Here is an 11,002-nt window from a genome sequence, read left to right as displayed (position 1 = left end):
GCAAATTTGTGACTTTAAATCTAGCAAATTTGTGAGTTTTAATCGAGCAAATTTGTGACTTTAAATCTAGCAAATTTGCGAGTTTTAATCGAACAGATTTGTGACTTTAAATCTCGCAAATTTGTGACTTTAAATCTAGCAAATTTGTGAGTATTAATCTCGAAAATTTGTCATTTTAAATCTAGCAAATTTGCAAGTTTGAAGCGAGCAAATTTGCGAGTTTGAATCTAGCAAATTTATGACTTTAAATATAGCAAATTTGTCACCTTAAATGTAGCAAATTTGCAAGTTCGAATCGAACAAATTTGTGATTTTAAATCTCGCAAATTTGCAAGTTTGAAGCGAGCAAATTTGTGACTTTAAATCTAGCAAATTTGCAAGTTTGAAGCGAGCAAATTTGCGAGTTTGAATCTAGCAAATTTGTTACTTTAAATGTAGCAAATTTGCGATTTCGAATTTAGCAAATATGCGAGTATGAATCTAGCAAATTTGCAAGTTTGGAACTCGCAAATTTGAAAACAATAAATCTATATTTCAACTTCCGTACTAATTCAAACCATGCGGGGTCCAAAGAAAGAAATCTATCTCGGCCACCCTATCATTTTGTGCAACGGTAAAGGTAAATAAAATGAAAAAATAGTCTCCAGAAGAAAAAAAAAAAAACCTCAAGAATGGTGCAGATAGATACCTGCGGGACGTCTTCTGTATCATAACAAATCTGTTGATACGGCACCGGCTCATGTTACAACGTTCCCCTTTCTCCCAACAAATTCCTCACAGGATCAGACCTGCTCTTTATGCTCCGCTGCTTTATACTCAAAACGCTTTGGGGAGAGGAAAGTTGGGGTGGGTTGTGGGAGAAAGTGTGACGAATAGTCCTCCCACAAGAAAGTCCCTTCAAAAAAACAGGTCTCGGAAATTAAGAGAGACTGAAGTCCAATGAAAGAAGACATCACATGAAGGAATTAATTTGGGGGACGGGTGGGTGGGGGGTGGGTGTCAACATTTCTATCAAGGGATTGACGGTTGCCTCGGCGACCAACAACTTGACGAAAGCCTTGTCCGTCCATAACATATGCAGAGCCGCAAAAAGATGTTTAATGGCGCCTTTTATCCACGATTGAAAATTGGAGTGTGAAGGGGGTTAATAATAATAATAATAATAATAATAATAATAATAACAATAATAATCCATTTCATTTCTCAGCCCCTTTCAAAACTGTCAAGGTCACTTTACAGTCACCGAATAAGTTTTTCTGGGTGAGCAGCGGCAGCCACACGCTATAGCGTTCACTCAACCCAGCAGTAAGTCAAATAGATAGCTAGACAGCTAGCTAACAGACAGGTAATAGATAGCCAGCTAGACAGTTAGCTAACTATCTAGATAGCCATATAGCTAATAAATAGCCAGCTACATAGCTAGCTAGCTAGACAGATAGCCAATTGATAACCTCGATTGTCCCTCCCAGCTTCAGTTTTCATCCACCTCCCATTCAAACGGGCATGTAGCAACACAGCCGATAAAGCTGCAAAATGGCGTAAACACACACATGCACACGCGGGCAGCCATTTTTTTTAACGCAAATTTCCTCTCAGTTTGTCTGTGCCTCGGGGTCCCGTATTCACAACAACAACAACAACCCCCCAAAAAAATGTCAGCTTTTGCAACCACATTGTTGTGCCTTGCTACTAAAGCCTTCAAATTGACTCATTACGCTCCCCGCGGGCGACCTTAATGCTTTGCTGTTATGCTCTCGACGCTCTGGAATAAAGTTTCCTTCACGAGCATTGGGAAAGTATTAAATGGCCTGAACCAGGTGCTTCGTAACGAGAAAAGACAAGGCGGAGTTGATGTCAGGACGTAAAAGGTACGAAAAGTTCGGACGATGATAAATAATCGTGTTAAATGGAGGGAAGCCATGGTAGGTTGTGTCAGAAAAGGTCATTCAGAGTTCAAATAATGTATTAGGAGAAGATAATCATTATCATTGTCGGAAATTGGGCTTCAAAAACAACAACAAAAAAACACCGATGATTGGCATTCATCATATATGTGTGTATATATATATATATGTGTGTGTGTATATGTGTATATATATATATATATATATATATATATATATATATAATGTGTGTGTGTGTGTGTATATGTATATATATATATGTATATATTTGCTATCAATTTTCAGTCTATATATGTATATATATATATACATGTATGTATATATATATATATATATATACGTGTGTGTATATATATATATATATATATAAATATGTGTGTGTGTTGATATAATATATCAATATATCTGTTTGATATAATATATCAAACAGCCTGTTCATAACATTGCCCTGGTCTCCTGTTAATACTACGACGACTACTACTACTACTACTTCTACTACTCCCACTACGACTACTACTAATAATAATAATTAATACATGTTATTTAGAAGCACCTTTCATAACTCTCAATGACATCTTACAGTCACAAACAACACAAACACAAGAACAATAAAACCATCAAGAAAATCATGAAATTAATTAATCATAAAATATGAGATTATTTTGTTGTTTATTATCGTGAGCAAAGTGTTATCAAGGCATATGAGATGGGATCTCCTTGGCCAGTCTTTTCACACAAACTTGAGTTCACCCCAAAGTCATTGTCCGGCACTAAGCCCCGCCCCTTGCAGCTTCTCATTGGACCAGGGGACCTCATTGAATCTTCAATGAGGCACCTTGCTCTCATCCCTGATTGGACGCAGCCTGTGCAGTTATGTAAATGAGCACCTGGTGGCGCCCACTTCGGGGGTTGACTGCCTTGCCGGAGTCGCCACAACCCTGGCGCTCGCGTTCACCGACGGACTCCGGCGGTCTTGCTTCACCCCCCTCCCCCAAGTTTATCGGACAGCTTCGTGACAAGTGGACGTGTTTGGAGCAAGCGAGTTCGTTGATTTCGCCGCGACCATTTTGCGTGGTTATTTTTAGCGGAATACTTCCAAAAAGCTGATCCGAAGCGGAGAGAGCAAAAAGTTTGGAGGACGCTGTCACACGAAGTAGCGGTTGGTGGCTAACCAGGTACGTCCCCGCCGGGCGGCAATTCTCCTATCCATTTACGGCTGCGGTTCGTGCGTTTGTGTTGTCGTGTGTGGCTTGGCGTCCGTCAGTCTCGTCCCGAAGCGGTTTTGGACGGCCGCCACGGTGACGGATCTCCCCCCCCCCCCACACCTCCTGCCTGCCGCATTTAGTCCGACTAAGGTGTAACGTTGCGCAGAAATCTTAGCAGCCGCGTGTTTGAAATGCTCTGGCGGTGGACATCACGTCCTGAATTTATTGCAAACTCGAGCGAGCAGAAAGCACGTTTTGCACAGCAAGGTGTCCTGGTTCATGTGGCGAGCGAGTGACTAAACGAAACCAATTAGTCGTCAATACAGTTTGTCGTCAGTTTAAAATACTAATTTGACTACGTCATTCGATTTACAACCAAGTATCGGAGTTATGTCAAAATATGTGAACAAATCTACGAAGGTTTCATCGGTCGAGTTTTGTGATTTTTGTTCTCAAAAGGCCACCGTACACCGAATAACGTTAGTTATTCAAAAATGTTCCCAACTCTACGAAGGGTTACTCGATCGAATTTTGTGACTTTTTTTCTCAAAAGGCCACCGTACACCGAATAACGTTACAGTCGAAACCCAATTTGCATATTAATATTCCATAAAGTTGACTACAATGGAGCTGGTTGCCTTTTTTTTATATACAGTGATACCTTGGTTTACAAACTTAATTGGTTCCCAGACAGAGTGTGGAGGGTGTAAAGTGTGTATCCCAAAAATTAATTGCCCATAGGAAACCATTAAAATGAGAATAATCCTTTCCCAGGTCCCCATAAAACATACATTTCTACTGAATAAGCCTTAAAACTACACAAAATATACCTTATTTTATGTATAATAAACGTGCTATGGTATTATAATTAAAGAACTAAACTACTGTATAATAAAGTCGTTTTATTTACCTTTGTGATGGTCGTTGATGGCTTAATGGAATGGAGTGGCCAGCTTTCACTCAACCTGGAATAACTCAAATAGATAGAAAGTTAGTTAGCTACCTAGCTAATAGATAACTCATAGCTAGTTAGCTAGATAGTTGAATAACTCAAATAGGTAGAAAGTTAGATAGCTAGCTAATAGATAACTAATAGCTAGTAAGCTAGCCAGCCAGATAGCTAATTGACCATAAATAGCTAGCTAGGAAGCTAGCTCGTGTCGTCTTTGATCAGAAAAAATAGAGGTAATTCCTAAATGATATGGGTTTGGAGTTATATGAGCTTTAAATGGGGGCAGCTGTCCAAAATACTATGCAATATTGTCTTATATAGTGCTTTAACAACGGTTGAAGCTGCAACAAAGCGCTAACATGGGGAAAAAAATGAAAAGCTGCCCTATTGTGGAAAACAAAATCATTGCCAGAGGCCATGGCCAGTGCTTTATCACCACCCAAGCATGAAAAATTCCGGAATGGCGCTCTACGTCATATTTTCAATTCCGGAATACATCCGTGAATGAGTTAAAATGCTATAATGCAGTCAACTTGCTGTTTTTTTGAGAGGATTTGGATCAGTGCATTTTGTTCGCGCAGACAGCCGCGTTCCTCCTGCTTTTCTTGACATGGCACCTTCCTTCCTTCCTTCCTTCACACACATATAAAAAAAAACAAGACAAACGACAGCCATTATTTCCTGTTCCACAGCCCCCCAAAAACCCGTGTTTGGTGGTCACCACCTGCGCACGTCCAGGTGCAATCCCGGTTGCGCTCGGGTGACCTCAGATGACATCATCACGTGATTTTCGCCTTGGGGGAAGCAGACGTAAACATAACCTGAAGCTCTGGCTTGCAAGTTCATCAGTGGTTAGAGCGTCTGCCTCACAGTGAATAAATTGTGGTTTCGATCCCAATCTCAGAATTCACATTTTAATTTCAGAATTGTGATTTTAATCTCAAAATTTAGATTTTAATCTCAGAATTTTGACTTTAATCTCGGAATTGTGATTTTAATCTCAAAATTCAGATTTTAATTTCAGAATTGTGACTTTAATCTTAGAATTGTGACCTTAATCTCAGAATTGTTACTTTAATCTAAAAACTCAGATTTTAAATCTAGAATTTTGACTTTAGTTTCAGAATTGTTACTTTAATCTACAATAACAATAACAACAATAATAATAACAATAAAAATAAGAATAATAATGAATAAGCGGTATGGAAGATGCATTAACAATGACAATAATAATAACTCTAAGATTGATTTCAAAATTCAGATTTGGAATCACAAAATTATGACTTTAATCTCAGAATTCAAATTTTAATTTCAGAATTCAAATTTTAATATCAGAATTCAATTCTGACTTTAATCTCAAAATTCATATTTTACTCTCAGATTTCTGATTTTAATCTCTGAATTGTGATTTTAGTCTCAAAATTCTGATTTTAATCTCAGAATTTTTACTTTAATCTTTAGAATTGTGACTTTAATCTCAAAATTCAGATTTTAATATCAGAATTGTGACTGTACTCACAGAGTTGTAATTTCGATTTCAAAATTCAGATTTTAATCTCAGAATTTTGACTTTAATCTCAGAATTGTGATTTTGATTTTAAAATTCAGATTTTAATCTCAAAAGGATGACTTTAATCTCAAAATTCAAATTTTAGTTTTAGAGTTGTCACTTGAATCTCAGAATTGTGATTGTAGTCTCAAAATTCAGATTTTAATCTCATAATTCTGATTTTAATCTCAGAATTGTGATTTTAATATCAAAATTCAGATTGTAATCCAAAAATTATGACTAATCTCAGAATTCAATTCTGACTTTAATCTCAGAATTCACATTTTAATTTCAGAATTGTGATTTTAATCTCAAAATTCAGATTTTAACCTCAGAATTTTGACTTTAATCTCAGAATTGTGATTTTAATCTCAAAATTCAGATTTTAATCTCAGAATTTTGACTTTAATCTCAGAATTGTGATTTTAATCTCAAAATTCAGATTTTAATTTCAGAATTGTGACTTTAATCTCAGAATTGTGACCTTAATCTCAGAATTGTTACTTTAATCTAAAAACTCTGATTTTAAATCTAGAATTTTGACTTTGGTTTCAGAATTGTTACTTTAATCGACAGACTCAAATTTTAATTTTAGAATTTTGACTTTAATCTTAGAATTCTGACTCAATACTCAGATTTTAATCTCAGAATTGTGATTTTAATCTCAAAATTCAAATTTTAATCTCAGAATTGTGACTTTAATCTCAAAATTCAAATTTTAATCTCAGAACTCTGATTTTACTATCAAAATTCTAACTATGGTGTCCGAATTCAGTTTTTAGTCTCAGAATTCTGCCTTTTTTGTTCCAGTTGCATATTTTTGGGGTGAGGGTGCCATAATCTCACGTGCCTTGCTAATGGAGCAACAAAAGTTAATGCGAGACTGAGGAATCTTCTCCCTCATCAAGTCTAGACAGATTTAGCCTTTCAAAGGAATCGCGTGCTGCGGTCAGAAGAGCACATTGATTGTGTTAAACGGGAGGCCCGACTTCAAAGTGGCCGCCTGCGCTTTCTCGCCGGGTTTAATCTTTTCCAATCGCGATTGGATTTTCCTCGCTGTGCATCTTCTCATACGCTAATTTCCTCCGCCAAGGAGACGACATTCTTGTCACTGTTGTAAAGCAAATGCGGGTCATCTGATATGAATTTGGTGGGGGATGAATTTGTCCGCGAATAATTTCGGCAACAAAACAAACAAAAAAATACAGTGATACCTCTTTTTACGAACGCTTTAGCTAACGAACTTTTCATTTTACGAACATTAAATTGGCGAGAAACACACAGAGCGCCAGTACCAATATGCTAACTCGACCATTGCTACTTGTGGCTAAGGGTGTTTCTGTGTTGTCTAAGCAACGGTCTCAGGCAATAGAAGAGGTTGCAAAACTTCTGTTGATTTGGATTGACAAAAAGCAGCTAGCAGGGGACATTGTGAGTGAGGCTATTATCGCGGAGAAAGCACGGCAACTTCACTCGGATATCATCAAGAGGCAACTACATTAACGACCATCACAAAGGTAAATAAAACGACTATTATACTGTACAATGTATTTCTTTAATCACAATACAATAGCACATTTATTATACATAAAATCAGGTATATTTTGTGTAGGTTTAAGGCTTATTTAATAGAAAATTATGTTTTATGGGGACTTGGGAACAAATTAGTCTCATTTTTAATGGTTTCCTATGGGAAATTAATGTTTGGAAGACACACTTTTCGTCTTACACACACTTTCTGGGAACCAATTAAATTCGTAAACTGAGTTATCACTGTAGATACATTTTTGAGATAACACAACAGTTATCTCAGCCTTTCTCTGTTCGGTTTCTTTTCAAGGATTTGAAACATGGAAGTAGACTGGAATGTCCGTGTCGGAACGAGAGCATATGTGCAAAGAAATAGAAAAAAAAAAACAGAATGGAGTAAATCTCCGCTTACCTTCCTCTGGGTTTGGCATCCATTTTGATTCTCGACATGTAGCATCCTTGTCAAAATACGCTCTTATTGTCAACGGCTGTCGGCATTTCTTTCCGCTTTGTTGATGGTGTGAAAAGTGAGAAGTGAGCGAACGCTCTATGTCTTACAACGCCAATTTTGGTGGGACCTTGATTGACAAGCAATTGACTGTTTCTTTTGAAACGTGTACAATTTTTGGTTAGGGCTCCGAAAAGCCCCATAGTGTCCTTTTTTCAGGCAACACCAATCGCGTGACACGAAATACAAAATTCCACCAAAATCCATAAAATGAAATAGCTAACTTTCTACCTATTTGAGTTATTCAACTATCTAGCTAACTAGCTAGCTATGAGTTATCTGTTAGCTGGCTATGTTACTTATCTATTAGCTAGCTAGCTAACTTTCTACCTATTTGAGTTATTCAACTATCTGGCTAACTAGCTATGAGTTATCTGTTCGCTATCTAGCTGGCTGTCTGTTACTTACCTATTAGCTAGCTAATTTTCTACCCATTTGAGTTATTCAACTATCTAGGTAACTATGAATTATCTATTAGCTATCTCGCTGCCTAGCTATTAGTTATCTATTAGCTAGCTAGCTAACTTTATACCTATTTGAGTTATTCAACTATCTAGCTAACTAGCTATGAGTTATCTGTTAGCTATCTAGCTGGCTATCTGTTACTTGTCTATTAGCTAGCTAGCTAATTTTCTACCCATTTGAGTTATTCAACTATCTAGCTAACTATGAGTTATCTATTAGCTATCTGGTTGGCTAGCTATTAGTTATCTATTAGCTAGCTAGCTAACTTTCTACCTATTTGAGTTATTCAACTATCTAGCTAATTATGAGTTATCTATTAGCTATCTAGCTAGCTATCTATTAATTATCTATTAGCTAGCTAACTTTCTACCTATTTGAGTTATTCAACTATCTAGCTGACTATCTACGATTTATCTGTTAGCTAGCTAGCTAACTTTCTATCTATTTGAGTGACTTCCGGGTTGAGTGAACGTTGGCACGTGTGGCTGCCGCTGCTCACCCACAGAAAAACGTATCCGGTGACTGTAAAGTGACCTTAAGAGTGCGTTTATAGAAGGCAGTTATAAATTAAATGGATTATTGTTATTATTATTATTAAATCACATCACAGGATTCATCAAACATGGCCGCCTCCGCCTCCAGAAAAATCGATCAAAACCTTTATTTAACCAAGAGGGGGTGGGAGGTATTGACACAAGGTCTCTTTTTCAAGTGTCAGATTAGGTCTCCGCCTTCAGAAAAATCGATGGAAACCTTTTATTGAACAACAAAACATTTGAGACAGACAGAGGTCGATTTTTCAGGGGTGACCATGAAGATGAAAAAACATGTCAATGTCGTCACAAATGTAAAACTAGCATTGCTACTTTTTTGTTTATTTATCGCTAAAGAAATTCATAAAAATAGGACTGATCAGATGTACCAAATCCAACATAGCCACCCCTGTTCTTGTCCTAGCCGGTCGATGTAGAATCCTGTGCTGGAACAGACACGCTTTGCTCAAGTCTAATATCAATCTCGAAATTCTGACTTCAATCTCAGAATTCGGGTTTTTATCTCAGAATTCGGACTTTAATCTCAGAATTCGAACTTCGATCTCAGAATTTAGACTTTGATCTCAGAATTCTGACTTTGATCTTAGAATTTAGATTTTGATCTCGGAAATCTGATTTCAATCTAAAAATTCTAACTAAATTTTTTTTTTGGGGGGGGGGCTTGTTCATCTGCTTCAGACCTCACACATTCATATGGAAAGCTCGGGTGGGGAGGGAAAGAAGTGGGTGAGGGGTTCCAGTAACACGGGCATCAATCACCCAAGTCTCCTGGCAATGTCGACGATTTGGAGCGGGCAACAAAGTCGTGCTCGGCATCAAAGTTGAAGCTGCCGCCTTGCGTTATTTAATTTATTTTTTTTTCCTCTCAGCTGCGAGTCGGGCTGACGTGGTGCCCGCGGGTGGGACGGCGACGCCGTGTGTGTGAGATGGGGGGGGGGGGGGTTGCCTCACATTAGCATGGGGAACTTGTCATGAGCCGAGTAATTGAAGTCGCTTTAGAGCTGGAGGGTGAGTGGGTGCGTGTGGGGAGTGTCGAAGGTTATTGAGGTGTCATCCTGCGGCTCAAATTGAGCGCTTCTGGCTAAGATAGCACATTATTCATGTATTTATTTATTTATTTGAGTGAAACCATTTTTAACTCATTCACTGCCAGACAATGTGCAAAAATGTGTCCTACTCGAGTGCCAGGGTTTTTGTCATTGTCACTCAAATTGCAGGACCCACAGAATATTGAGTTTTAGGACTGCATAAATATCCTGTAAAGTGTCCTTGAGAGTTTTGAAAAAAAAATGGCTTATAAATATAATGTATTATTATCATGATCATTATCATTGTGACTATCATTATCTATTTATTATATTTTTTGTTATTTTTTTGTTTTATGTTATTTTTTATGTTATGTTGTTTTATTTTTTTATGTAGTATGTATTTTCCATTTTTTATTTTTTTTTATTTTAACTTTAATTTTAATTTCAAATTTTAATTTAAATGTAATTTTTTTATTTCTTATTTTTATCTTACATTTTTTATTTTTTATTTTACATTTTTTATTTTATTTCTTTTTTTATTTTAATTTTTTTAATTTTTAATTTTTTTTATTTTTTTATTTAGTATTTAATATTCAGCAATAATTATTATTATCTATTAATTATTATTTAGTTATTTATTTGAGAGTTTTGAAAGGCGCTTATAAATGAAATGTAGTATTATTATTATTATTATTTATCAAATATATAAATACATAAATAAATAAATAAATAAACATATCTGTAAGATAACGGCTAAGTTGTCGTAAAAGTTTTGTGTAGCAAAGGCTGATCACATATCTTCCAAAAAACTCACCTATTCGCATTTCCAATTTTTTTGTATATTTATTTATTCACTTATTTATATTCACATGAGCAATTCAACCTGGGGATTTTCTCCACGAGAAATGAAGCTCCGCCCCCCCACCCCTGCCTACGATAAACTGAATTATTTTTATAGTACAGTAAAGTCTCGTTATATCGATAGTCAAGGGAGTCCGAAAAAATATCGATATAACCAGGACTATCGATATATCCAACCCTGTTTGCATGTAATTTTCTCCGTGCGTGCATAGAAATAGTATCGATATAACCGGGACTATCGATATATCCGATATCGATATAACGAGACTTTACTGTATTTAAATAGGTTTAAAATAACCTAAAAATAAATAACAAAAACAAGAAAAGTCCCGGCAAGCAACTCAACCGGCGGAGGGAGAGAGGAGGAGGGGGGTCGTGACCTTTGCATCTCAGCGCTAATGAGAAAAGCGCTAGTGTTGCAATTGCTAATGAGCCAGGAGCAAATA

At 36.6% G+C, this 11,002-nt stretch overlaps 1 protein-coding gene across 5 annotated transcripts in view; it reads left to right on the top strand.

The window, feature by feature from the left end:
* Positions 1–2,812: 2,812 nt before the first annotated feature.
* Positions 2,813–11,002, top strand: part of ddr1 (discoidin domain receptor tyrosine kinase 1) — a 44,860-nt gene continuing 36,670 nt past the window's right edge. For 4 of the 5 annotated variants that reach the window (XR_016115449.1, XM_088999791.1, XM_088999794.1 and 1 more), the window contains exon 1: positions 2,814–3,079. The gene's annotated coding sequence lies outside the window, so the exon portion shown is untranslated. Of the gene's footprint in view, positions 3,080–11,002 lie in introns of all 5 variants that reach the window. The other variant, XM_088999793.1, reaches the window with a different exon arrangement.

The sequence above is a fragment of the Hippocampus bargibanti genome, linkage group LG06 (assembly GCF_051943395.1).
Source record: "Hippocampus bargibanti isolate YZ-2025 linkage group LG06, ASM5194339v1, whole genome shotgun sequence".
In the NCBI taxonomy this organism is placed as follows: domain Eukaryota; kingdom Metazoa; phylum Chordata; class Actinopteri; order Syngnathiformes; family Syngnathidae; genus Hippocampus; species Hippocampus bargibanti.
Note: the sequence above shows the minus strand (reverse complement) of the source record. Positions and strands in the feature narration are given on the sequence as shown.